We start from the raw sequence: 12,151 nt of genomic DNA, 5'->3' as shown, positions 1-12,151 counted from the left end.
CCATTGCAAAGCCACTCCCAAAGGATGCTTTTCTGTGCCACGGCATCAGGGAGAGAAGTGTTGGAATCCGTGGTATTGATGATTCCCAGATTGTAGAAAGTCTCTGTCTTTCAGCCCCGCTGCCAAAGAAGAAGTCATAATTCGTCTGTGCTGGTTTCAAGGTTGTTTATTCTGCTTATCTCTAACATGTTCTGCTGCCCTGCCGCAGCTCTGTCCTGCAGGGCAGCGTGTGGGGCTCTGCCCTCAGTGGGATGGTACAAACATTAAATACCACAAACTACCTGTGCTGGATTTACAATAACGTGCCAATATCTGTCACCTACGTTGGACAGTGTGTCCCCAGCCTGAACCAACAGAAAAATGCCAACACCACAGTGAAACATGGAGGGCATGAAGAAGGAGAAAAAGGACAAGGCACACCCAATTTCCTCCATCTTGTCCCCTTTGGACCCCTTATCTAGAATCCTAAAATTTTACTTTTGCACCCGTGCCACACTTAATTATTACTCATATCAAACATTCAGAGCTGATAATTCATCCTGTAAGATTTAAAACTCTTTTCCATGGACAGAGATCACAGACAGTGTCTCTGGGGGCTCTGTTCAGGGGGGTTCCTGACCCCTGCCAGGGTCCCAGACCTGCCAGGGCAGCCAGAGGGAAGCCCTGGATTCCCACAAGAAGGACCAGCCCTGGGAGGCAGCTCCTGCAGAGATGCAGACCCTGTGTCCCACTGCACCGGGGCATCTTCTCCCTCCCAGCTCAGAGACTCTGGGACTAAGGAGAAACTGAGGCATGGGGGGAGGAAAGGACTTGCAGCAGATCGCTGATGGTGTAGAAGCCCAGAGACAAAAGGCTCTTCTGATCCCCCTCATCTTGGGGGAGGCATCCCCCAAACCACAGGGCAGCAACCCAGCCACTCCCCTTTGGAAACCTCCTCCCTGCCTGGCCTCAGAGCTAGCACAAGCTCCTCAAAACCTGATGGGATGATAAGCACCTCTTCTGAAAGGGAGCAATTATCACAAAATACTGATTATGCAAATACCTTGGTTACCAAAATGATGTTCCCTGAATTCTGAGTAGGAAAGAAAAGAGCTGTGGAGAAAATTTGTTTAGCCAAGAGCTGCATCACATCTATTTATAGTGCTGAGAGGTGGAGAGGGACCTCCCTGGGCAAAGGGGCTTTAGGAGGCCACCACAGCCTGGTGACCATCACATCAGGGACAGAGATGGTGCATGGCGTTTCCCTTTCCACCCAAAACACTTCAAGACACTCATTCTCCTTGCAAGAACAAGGAAACTGAGGCACAGAAGCAGAAGGCACTCGGCCAACGAGACCCAGAGTGCAGAGAAGAGGCCGAGGTGCTGCCAGGAACAGAGCAGGGTATCCCACTGCTGCCCAGTGCCCCACACTTGCTGCACTGGGGTGGGACAGGCCAGACTTCCCAGAGGTGGAGCAGAAGTATGGAGAGAGAGGCAACAATGGAGAATGGCACTGGGGGAGAAATACCTCTGTAGGACACCCAGAATGGGCTGGGACAGCAGCAGCCACAAGGCTGGTTAGGGTAAGGCTCAAGGGGGACCTTTGGGTCTCAATTCACCAGGCAGGGACTGTCCTGCTGCAGCACATCCTCCCTGGGATGGGACAATGGCTTTCCCCAGGCCTGGCACCACTGGCTCGAGAGCAGCAGGGCTCAGTGTGCCAGCCTGCACAGCCCTGGCTGTGCTCTGCTGCTCTGGGCTTCTCCCAGCCCTATCCACTGCCACCATGGGTCTGGTTTTCACCCCCAAGGCCTTGAGTGGACTGCGCAGCTGGTGCCAGAGCCACAGGGGTGAGGGTGGCTGCCCCACTGCTGAGAGCAGTGCCACAGGCGTGGTGCCATCCTTGTCAGAGCACCCTGACAGCCATTTCAGCTCTGCACGAGGCAGCTTTGGTCAAGCACGGGGATCAAGCACGGACTTGCTGGGATGGAGGGTAACACACATGAGACAAGGGCCATCAGGTAGCACAGCAGGGGTGGCACCATTTCACACCTGGCCACCACCTTGTCCTCAGAGCAAGGTGGGACTAAAAGAGACAGCGGATATGACACTGCTGTGCCTTAACCATACAGCTTCCCTGTGTGGGAACAGCTGCTTCCCACCGTGCTGCTGGAGCCCCTGGGCCCTGACATGGGTCTGAGCTGCTGGCACAGCACCCTGCCCCAGCACCTCACCTGCCTGGCAGCAGCCGCTCTCCGTGTCTCGCTGATGTCACACATGGAGGAAGGACAGCTCGTGAGGCAGTAAATGCCAGCAGAGCCAGCCATGAGACACTGTTTCCTACGCTGGTGGAGCACAGAAGCCAGAAGTCAGCGGGAATGCTCCTTGCACTGATGCCAGGCAGATTTGTGACAGCACAGGCGCTGCTGTGCTGGTCCCAGCATCCCCTCCCGTGCCAGGAGCAGTCCCAGAGCGAGTGTCTCCATGGGCACACCCTGCCCCTGCTCACCCACCCGTGCCAGGTGACACCAGCCCCTTTCCAGTATTCCAGGGCAGGTGGAGACCCATATTCTGCCCTGCTGGAGCAGCGGAGGGGATGCTGGACTGAGCAGACAGCCAGCCCATCTGCTCCCGACGGCCTGGCTGTCCCTGCACGTGGGATCCTGTGCTGCCAGGCAGCCCCAGTCCTGCAGGATGACCCTGTCCTCCCTCCTCTTGTCACAGACCCTCTCTGGGCACCTTCCAGCTCAGCCTGTTTGCAAACAGCCCTGTGCTGCTCTGGCACACAGCGGGAGTACCACACATAACCTTGGTATCCCTTGGTGGCTCCCCTGGCTGCTGCCCTGCTGTAGGTGGCCACCCTGGGGGCTCTGGCAGCAGGTAGGAGCTCAGCCCCCACCAGAACACAGAGGAGCTGCCTGGTCACCCGTTTTCCATTTCCAGGGTGAAATGCCTGCCTGGGGACCAGGACTTTGCCCATTTGGACCATGAGAGCCATTGCCTCTTGAAATCCATCTCTGGATTTGAGTGTCCCAACGACACATCCAGCAGTTTATTCCCATGCACAGGGAGAGATGAATCTTGCCCTCAGTATCCCCAAGACCCTGCAGGCTGCCCAGGCAGGTCTTCTCTTCCACAGAAAGCTCTTTGTGGCCTCTGCACTCCTGCAAGGTCAGTAATTGCTCACAACAATGCATCTGTTGGATTTGGTTTTCATCAGCAAAAAACCCGATCCCTCCTTATCTCCCTTGCCATCCTGAGTTCAGGCTACCTCAGAAGGGACAGAAAGGTAAATTCACAAAGGTAAGAAAAGCCAGAGCCTCCTGCTTGCAGAGCCACAGCAAACAGCACAGGCACCTCGCAGCTCCCCTGTGACACCAGGAATCCCACCTGCTACCAGCACAGCTCCTGACTTCTCAGTTAGCTCTAACTCTCTTACTCCTTCCCAAAATCAAGCATCCTGTGCTGTGCTGGGGGCAAGGGGCTTGCTGGAGGTGCCAGTTCACCCAGCAGGACTGACCTCAGTTTCTACCCACTTCCCATGGAACCAGCCTGGCCTCCACTGCTCCACCCTGCTGGGGACCAAGTGACCAGGTGGCAGTGCCTGGTCTCTCCTCCCTCCTGTCCAGCATCCCACAGGCTGCTCCAGCACCTTCCTTCTCCCCACAATTCCAGCCCTGCTGCTGTGACAACCCCACATCAGCCCGAGGAGCTGCCAAGCCCTTAGCGTGGAGCCCTGACACAGGCAGGGGGGTGGCAGATCCACCCTCAGCAGGGCTGGTGCTGTGAGAGCGGGCACAGCTCCTGCACACTGCCACTGCATGGCTTCACACCAGACACTGCTTATGGAGGCTGTGCAGGTCTGTCAGGGGGCACTGCAGGTCCAGCCTCCAATGTGGACAAAGTGGGCTTGTTCCCAGCTGTCTGTCACACCCAGACACACTCACTCTGCCAAGGAAGGGCTTAGCTTCGGACATCAGAGCTCAAATCCTGGGGAGCACTGCCCTGGCAGCTCTCCTCCCTCGGGCTCAGGTTTCTGAGAGTTCAGAAACCCTAGCAGGAGCACTGCTGGCCTCTCCCACCAGCATCAGTCAGCACAGGGAAGTGTCCCAGCACTCCTTTCCATGCTTTTGCTGATGGGGATGAAGGCAGAGATCCTGCTTGCCTCCTCCGTGGCCACAGTTTTCTGCACCTGAACCCCTCAGCTGCCCACACACCACCTATCTCCCCAGGCCAACAAGTTCCAGCCTGGATTTTCACTACCCTGAGGACAAACAGCTCAGGCATCCAGGCAGTAAGATCCTCCTCTGTTGTATTGGAACTTTTCCAGGCACCATCATGGTCCTCTGCAGATGTTTAGGGATTTTTGCTGCCAGTCCACTTAGGGACACTCAGTACTCATACAACAAGAAGCCACTAAATCCTTCCCAGACGACCCTGACCAGAGTGTAGTGCTGGAATCGCTGTTTGCCCCTGGGATGGGAGACACTTGCATGGGGCTGGAGAGTAACCAGCCATGGTACAAACCAGACACCACTCCAAGCCTTCCCCTGAGAGACGTGGGCGCAACCCCAGCAGCTGCTAGGAGGGATGTGACAGCCAAGGCAGGTGTGACACTGATGGCAGCTCCTGGTCCATGTCCCACTGGCACCACATCACCCTCCCAGGGCTCTGTGCAGCAGCAGGAGGAGCATTTCCAGCTTGTACTTGTCAAGGAATTGAGGGAACAACCTCCAAAGTGCTGCATGTGTAGGGACAGGTTTGTGCAAGTGCCTTCAGTGTCTTGTGACACTGCCTTCTCAGTGCTCTCTCTACCTGAAGGCAGCACTGGCTGGTAACTCCCAGCACTGACCAGGCCATGTGGGAATGCCCCCATTACAGCCCAGTGGGTGCAAGCAACAGCAGAGATGAAGAGAAGGAGATGGATGCTCAAAAGTGGCTGCTGACCATAGTGGAAGTGAGCACAAGATTCAAGAGAGCATTGAAATATTGGAAATAAAGAAAGGCAGACCAAGGAAATATGACCTGAAAGAAGCAATTAAGCCTCCAGAGAGAATATGCATGGCATGGCATGGATGGAGGCTGGGTGTCTGCACAGGGAGCCAGACCCACCTGATCCACCCAGTGCCCCTCTCCCACCTGTCCCCAGGTGAGCAGAGCACTCGCTGCAGGCTGGGACACAGCTGAGCAATGCTCAGAGAGGGTGCCCAAGCTGGATGGAGGCCCCAGACACAAGCTCTTTGGGGCAGGCACCACAGCTTTTGCCTCCTCTCCATCTGCCCCAGTGCCCAGCTGAAGAGCTGGCAGGACAGCAATGCCCTGCAAGCCATGGCATGGCAGGGGAACCAGAGCTGTGGCTGTGCCAGCCTCTCATGCCAGCACTTGTGGCACGACTGAAGGCAGGAGGATGCTGGTGACACCACAGCAGCTGCCCTTCCTACATCTCCTTCAGCGCTGCTCCTTTCCATAACTCCAATTAATATCACAAACCTCTATCAGGAGTCTTTTCAGACTCCGAGTTGCTTGGAAACTGTTTGCTGCAGCGACTGACAGCTGCTGCCAGGAGGGCTCAACGCCAGCCCACTCCCCAGGGCTGCCACCACGGAACCTGGCAGAACAACCATGCTCCATTCCCTGGCACGTGCCAGGAGCCAGAGGATTCAGGGATGGGCTGGGAGCAGCTTTGACACGCGCCAGGGATGAGAGAGCTTGGAAAGGCTCGAGGCTGTGAGGCTTGGTTTAGGACTTGGAGATCCCACAGCTAAGGCTTCAAAACGTTCCCAGCCCGAGGGCAAGGGAGAATTTCCAGAAAAACATTCATAGAAAAATGTGCTCAGCCTCACAAGATTTATTTGGCCAAATCTGGATACTGAATTCAATCACAAAGAAGCCAGAGAGAGGGCTTTGCTTTATGGACAAAGTATTGGTGTGGGCTTAGTGGTGAAGTCACTGAGACCTCCATAATACTCTATGAATAATCAGGTATCTCTTCCAATTTATAGTGTACCATAAAGTGCTGCTACAGTTTTGGAGACAGTACTTTTTTTTATACTATAGCAATGACAAAAAGCATATTTTTCCGCAGGAATGGCAGTGTAAATATATTTATCCACCGGCCAGAATTCTGTGGTATACTTTCCTCTCTAAGGGCTGTACAAACATACATACATCCCAGATTTATACCCAGATTTTCCATACTTTGCTTTGAAATTTGCATAATATGCGAAAATGTCTATATAAAATGGGGAAGAGCACGGAACCGCTCCTGCCAAACCAGCCGCTGGAATTCAGCACTTCTCCGTCTCGCACCGCTCGTGTTTCCCCACAGTGACAGTGCCCTGGGGATTCTGCAGCTGCCTTGGGGATCCCACCTTTTAGCTCAGCGCTCCCAGGGAGAAGGAAAGCTGAAGGGGAGCTGGATGAGGACCCCAGTGCAGGAATCCCCAAGGGAAGAAACGTGAGGGGAGTAAGTTCTGCCAGCGCTGGTGAAAGGCATTTCCAACACCAGCCCACCTGACAGCTTCCTCCATCGCCCCAGTGAAGCACTGCCTTTTCTTCGTGAAAAAATGTTGTGGAATTAGGAGTCTGATTGATATGAATATGCAACAATGCTGCTTTATTAATAGCAGCTGCATTATCAGTTTGCTCCCTGCTATTGGCAGGAGATCTGGGACAATATGTCGTTTGAACACTAAGGAGAAATGCAACCTGCAAAGGCAGCGGCTGGGAGATAATTTCGTTTCTTTTCCAGTGGAGCTGGCCAGGGTGACACGGCTGCATCGCATCGCTTCTCCTGCCTGGTCACAGGAGCAGGCTCTGGGACAGCTCCACAGTGTGCATGGGCCTGAACACACCCACAGCCATCTGCAAAAGGATTTATGTTCTGTGCCCCCAGCACAGGCAGGAGACACCCCTAAAGCCAGGGACCACCACAGCCAGCTTTAACCTCTGCAAATTGAGGTCATTTAATGCAGAGCATCATGCAAATCTCCCTGGCATGGGTAATAAACTCCCTTTGCAGTTTGCTTTCCTTACTCCTCCCATCACCACCCTGGAGGCATTAATGAAAACAAGATTACAAAGGAGATTGGATTGGACATATATCTGGTGTGCTATTTTAGCTGTAAATTATGCCAGCTTCATAAAACCCCAACTGTTCTTTCCCGAGATCCCTGCATAGATTGGCTGGCTAAGATCAAGCAACCGGCGCTTGCTGCGGGCAGCCACTGTCTACAAAATCGCTGAGAGGGTCCAAACAGGAGCAAGATCTTATAGTGCTACATATCCACACACATTTATAACATGGAAACATAGGCATGACAGCCAAGAACTTCCTGTGCCCACTGATCAGCTAAAGTGACGCACCCAGGTCTTACAAGCCCCTACCCGCCAGGCTTTGGCGAGCTGACCCTACAGATCATCTGTGCTGTTCCAGCTGCCTGGGACAATGCTGCTGACACCTCCCTCAGCCTTAGCTAATGCCAGGACAGAGCAGAGCACCGGGCAGCACGGTCCAAGGCAAGGCTGGGGCACGGGGCCGTGGTCTGGCACAGTGAGTGTGAGTTAGCACGCGTGGCGAGGTGAGCAAGGCTGGCTGCTGTGGCTCCCAGCCCCGAGCAAGGCTGGGCAACAGGGCTCTGCAGCACCAGGGCAAAACTGCCCCAGCCCGAACTTCGCTACAGCAAAGCCAGCAGGAGGTTTTGCAATTCTTCTCACGAGCATCACTTACCTTGGCTGTGCTCCACGACCCTGGAGGACAGAGCAGCCAGGGCTCCAGGGCCCTGGGCTGCTCCAGGGAGAGCAGTGGTGCTGCACAGAGGGAAGGACACAGCTCTGATCACACCCAGCTCCAGTCCCTGGCCCTCTTCTGTCTGTCCCCACACGAGGGGCTGGCTCCACGCTATGAAGGCATGTGCAGCGCAGGCACCTTGGCAAACAGGGCCTTGAGCAGCGAGCCACGCACGACCCGGCTGCTGCAAGCACTCTGCCACCTCTGAGGGACAAGGGCCACTCTGAGCCCTGAGGAACAAAGCCAGGGAAACCTCACAGCCCATGGGAACCCCCCTCCACCCACTGCCCGTTACATGAGGGAGATAGCTCGAGAGCAGCGGCACTTTGCCTTTCATGGCAGCCAGCTGCCTTCCCTGCCACACTGCCATGCAGAGCTCAGCCAGGTGCCACCACACTCCCCACACGTGTCAGCTCACAGCCTGCACCGCCAGCCCGAGCTGGACACAAGGCAATGCCCTCCCTGGCAGGATGGGTCCAGCCTGTTTCATCCATCCTCCTCTCCAACCAGTCACTCTGGGTGATGCTACAGCAGACTGAATTTTGCACATCTAGCCCAAGTCTCCCATGTGAAGGATCTCTGCAGGGTCAGTGACCTTTGAGGAGACCACACAATTTGTGGGCAGACATCTGCATGTGCTCTCCAAAGGCAGAGTCCAGAAGTCTCCCTGCAGAGGCAAAGCAAGGTGGCAGAGGTCCTGCATCACAATGTCACGTGCCAGGAAGAAAGGGACACATGTCCAAGGGTGGTCAAGGCAGCACAATAATGCTGGTCAGATGTGAAAGGCCCATAACCAAAGACCTTGGGGTGCCTCGCCTTGCTCTCAATGGAGAGCTGCATCTTCCTCACATGGGCTGACACGTGTGTCCCTACCTGCAACAAACCATCTCTGCACCACCAGGAGCTGCCACAGGACTCGCCTGCGTGTGCACGCGTCTATTGATACAAAACCAGGCTTCCTGGCCAATCAATAACGCTATTTAAGAGATAAGTCTTGCTATTGACTTGCTGTTGAGCCCAGCTCTTGCTTAATTTGAAAGAGAGGGAGAATGACGAGGGAGCTCAGAAGTGTTCCCAACGTCACCAGGCATCTGTGTGCATGCTCAGGCTGTGCAGGCAGGGATGGAGGGGTCAGGGATGGAGGTGTGGCAAGGCATGGCAGTGGTTTTTCCACAGGGGAGGATCTGTGCACTCCTAAGGCCCATCTGTGAATGCATGTGAGCACTCACAGTACCGAGCAAAAATGAAATCTGGGCATGCTGTTCCCTCAGTGCAGGTGTGGCTGCACCAGATTTGAAGCTCCTCTACCACCCCACACCCAGCCATGGTGTTCTGATCGTCTCTTCAAGTGGCATGAAAAGGTTCTTGACTGCTAGATCCTCAAAGCTGGCTTCTGGCCATTATGTCTGTCCTGGCTGTAGAAGTCTCTGCTCTGGTACATGCAGGGCCTCCCCCTGCCCTCTCCTGGCTCTCCGTTTTCAAGGAAGACAATTCCCACCATAAGAGGTGGATGAGGAGCAGAGCACGAGCAGAGGATGGGCAGAGCTCCCTCAGCCTCACAGAAGGCCGTGAAGCAGCTATCCCTCTCTTCCCTGTGGAGCCAGCCAGAAGGATTCCTATCCAGCCAGATCAGAGATTTCCAGCCCTCCAAGAAGCAGGGAGCTGAACACACCCCCAGAAGGAGCCACAGAAGAAGAAAGAGTCTGTTTTAGGTGGATCAAGTGGAAAAAGGTGTGTCCTTCAGCAAGCCAGAGGCAGCTGTCTGCTCCAGAGGTCCATCCTTAACAAGTGATCCCAGTTCTCTTGAGCTGATAAAACTTCCTGGGCAGCTGAGTGAGCTGCTGGCAGCAGCACTGGCCCTTGGGGACAGCACTGGGGACATCACACCAGGACAAGCCACAGTGCTTGGTGGCAGCAGTGCTGAAGCCCTGGGAAGGGGCAGACACTCTCCAGCTGTGGGATGCTGCTGGCTCAGTGCTACCCTTGGTGGAGCACCCAACTAGCAGCACCCTGTGCCCCCCTCACGGGCTGGTCCTGCAGCAATGCTGAAGTTGTGGCTTCCAAGCAGAGCTGCAGCGCAGTGGCTGTTGCCATGCCGATCAAGTGGGCAGCTGGCACGTTGAACTGTCAATCCAGGAGAGCAGCCACGCTGCCAAGCCATGCCAGGGTGTCCCAGGGGGCTGATTTCCCCCACAGGCTCCTGCAGCAGCAGCACGGAGCCCGAGGAGCTCAGCTGCTCCCAGCACCAAGCACTCCTCCATGCAGCAGCCCCACAGCACCCGGAGCCAGTCCCCAGCTCTCCACAGCCCTGCGCTGCCACAGCCAGCTCCAGCCAGAAGCTGCTGACACCCACGGGCAAAGGCTGGGCCCCACTGTCCTGGTGGCTGCGGGTGACAGCCACAGTGGAAGGAGACAGAAGCGTGGCAGCAAATGCAAGTGGAAGTTCAGCATCACGGGGGTCCTCAGCCAGCAGCCAGAGAGCGGGGGGCTGCCGGCTCAGCCACAGGCTGCTGCTCCAAGGCACGGGGACACGGCACTGCCCGGGCAGGACATGACCACAGGGGATGTGGGAGTCAAAACCCCCCAATTTGTTATGAAAGAAACGGGATGCTGTGTTGTTTGCTGCTCAGGTGCAGCAGGAACTCCTCACTGCAGGACAACATGGATGCCAGCAGCTCATGGATGGGTATGGAGGGCTGCTAAACCCGGGGAGCACCCTGCCAGGGTCTGTGCCCAGAACAGAGGCAGTGCCAGCCCTCCCCTGCACTCAGCTCCTGCCTCCTCCCAAAGATGAGCCACAGGCTCAGCTTCCCTCGGGCTTGACCCAGAACCACTCTGCTCTCGAGGCAGTCTCATGCCAGCAGAGGTTTCACACACAAGAACACACATCCCAGCCCACCCTGGCGCAAACCAGCTTTTATCTCCTCGACCTTTCCCTTGTGGACGTCGGGAAACTGAGGCACCGGAAGGCTGAAGGTGGCACACAGCGCTCTGGTTGTCATCAGAGAAGAGAGAGGTGAGAATCTTTTCAAACTGCACTTCCTCAAAAGCAAGCCACGTCTCTCTACCAGTTCTGCTGCCGACAAGGAGCAAAACTCATCCCATCCAAATTGCTCTAAAATAGGAAAATGAGGAAAAACAACCAAACCCAAACAAGCCTCAAGCCAGAAGCCAAGTGCGTTTGTCTCTGTTCTTTCAGCACAATCAGCCACACTTCATGATGGCAAATGCCGTGGTACCAGACTAATAGCAGGAGCACTGTCACCCCGGAGCACGCCAAGGTGACCTGAGGGGGAAGTGGTGGAGATCCCTGCCCCGAGCCCCACTTTCTCTGCTCAGCCTTCCCTCCCCAGGGCCCCGCCATGGGGGAAAGCCATCTCAGGTCCGTGCGGTGCCCAGCTGCACCGATCCGATCCAGATCACGCCAGCCCCTCCAGCCGGATTCCTCCTCCCGCGCATCACGGCGCGTACCTTCCGCGGCTGCACCGTGCCAGGGCCACCGAGGCAGCGGCAGCGGCGGGCAGGGGGTACCCCGGCATCACCCCGCCACCGGCAGAAGGCCACGGGCACATCTCCAGCTGACCCTGCGGGCCGAGCTCCCAGCGGAGGACGAGACAGAGCTCGGCTCCAGCTCCTCCTGGCTGGCGGCGGCTCCTGGGCATCCCGCGCCCGGGGAGCCGGGCATTCCTTGCGGTGCGGAGGTGCGGGGAGGGGGCGGCAGCCGCCGCCTCTCGCATCCCCTCGGTGCCGCCGGAGCATCCCGGGGCAGGCGGCGAGCTCCCCGCGCGGCGGCAGGACCGACGGGTGTCGCCGGGCACCGCTCGCCCCGGCAAGGGCTCACCTGGGCTCCGGCGCCGCCGCTCCCTCCGGAGGCGCCGCGGGTGAGGCGGGCAGGCAGGGCTCCCGCAGCCCGCCGCCGCCGCCGCCCCCATGGCCCGCCGCCTCAGCGCTCGGCCGGGGCCCGCCGCCGCCGCTGCCGCCGCCCCGCGGCTCCCGGCCCCGCCATCGGCCCGCCCGGCCCGGCGCTGCTCCGTGCCCGCGGCGAGCGCGGTGCGCGGTCTGCGGGGCGAGGGCGGCGGCGGCTCGGCGGGGCGGGGCGCGGGGCGGGCACCGGGGCGGGCGGACCCCCGGCCGGGGGCTGCGGAGCCCTCCCGCCCCCGCCGGAGCGGCGGATCGCCCCCGCGTCCCCGCCGGCCGCGCACGGACGGGCTGTGTCGGTGCGGGCACCGCGGGAGCCCCTCGCCCCAGCCGCAGCATCTCTCCGCTGTCTCCCGCCCGGTGTCCCCGCTCCAGCCCCGCGCCGCTGGAGCCGGGCGGGGGGCAGGCACCGCAAAGCCCCGCAGCTCCCGCGCCCCTTCCCGCAGCCGGGCGCCTTCCCCAGCC

At 57.7% G+C, this 12,151-nt stretch overlaps 1 protein-coding gene across 4 annotated transcripts in view; it reads right to left on the bottom strand.

Annotated features, from left to right (window-relative positions):
* Nucleotides 1–11,775, bottom strand: part of FRMPD3 (FERM and PDZ domain containing 3) — a 62,908-nt gene extending 51,133 nt beyond the window's left edge. For all 4 annotated transcript variants that reach the window (XR_012056067.1, XR_012056068.1, XM_030272307.4 and 1 more), the window contains exon 1: nucleotides 11,610–11,775. The gene's annotated coding sequence lies outside the window, so the exon portion shown is untranslated. The remainder of the gene's footprint in view (nucleotides 1–11,609) is intronic.
* Nucleotides 11,776–12,151: the final 376 nt, after the last annotated feature.

The sequence above is a fragment of the Taeniopygia guttata genome, chromosome 4A, assembly GCF_048771995.1.
Source record: "Taeniopygia guttata chromosome 4A, bTaeGut7.mat, whole genome shotgun sequence".
NCBI classification, from domain to species: Eukaryota; Metazoa; Chordata; class Aves; order Passeriformes; family Estrildidae; genus Taeniopygia; species Taeniopygia guttata.
Note: the sequence above shows the minus strand (reverse complement) of the source record. Positions and strands in the feature narration are given on the sequence as shown.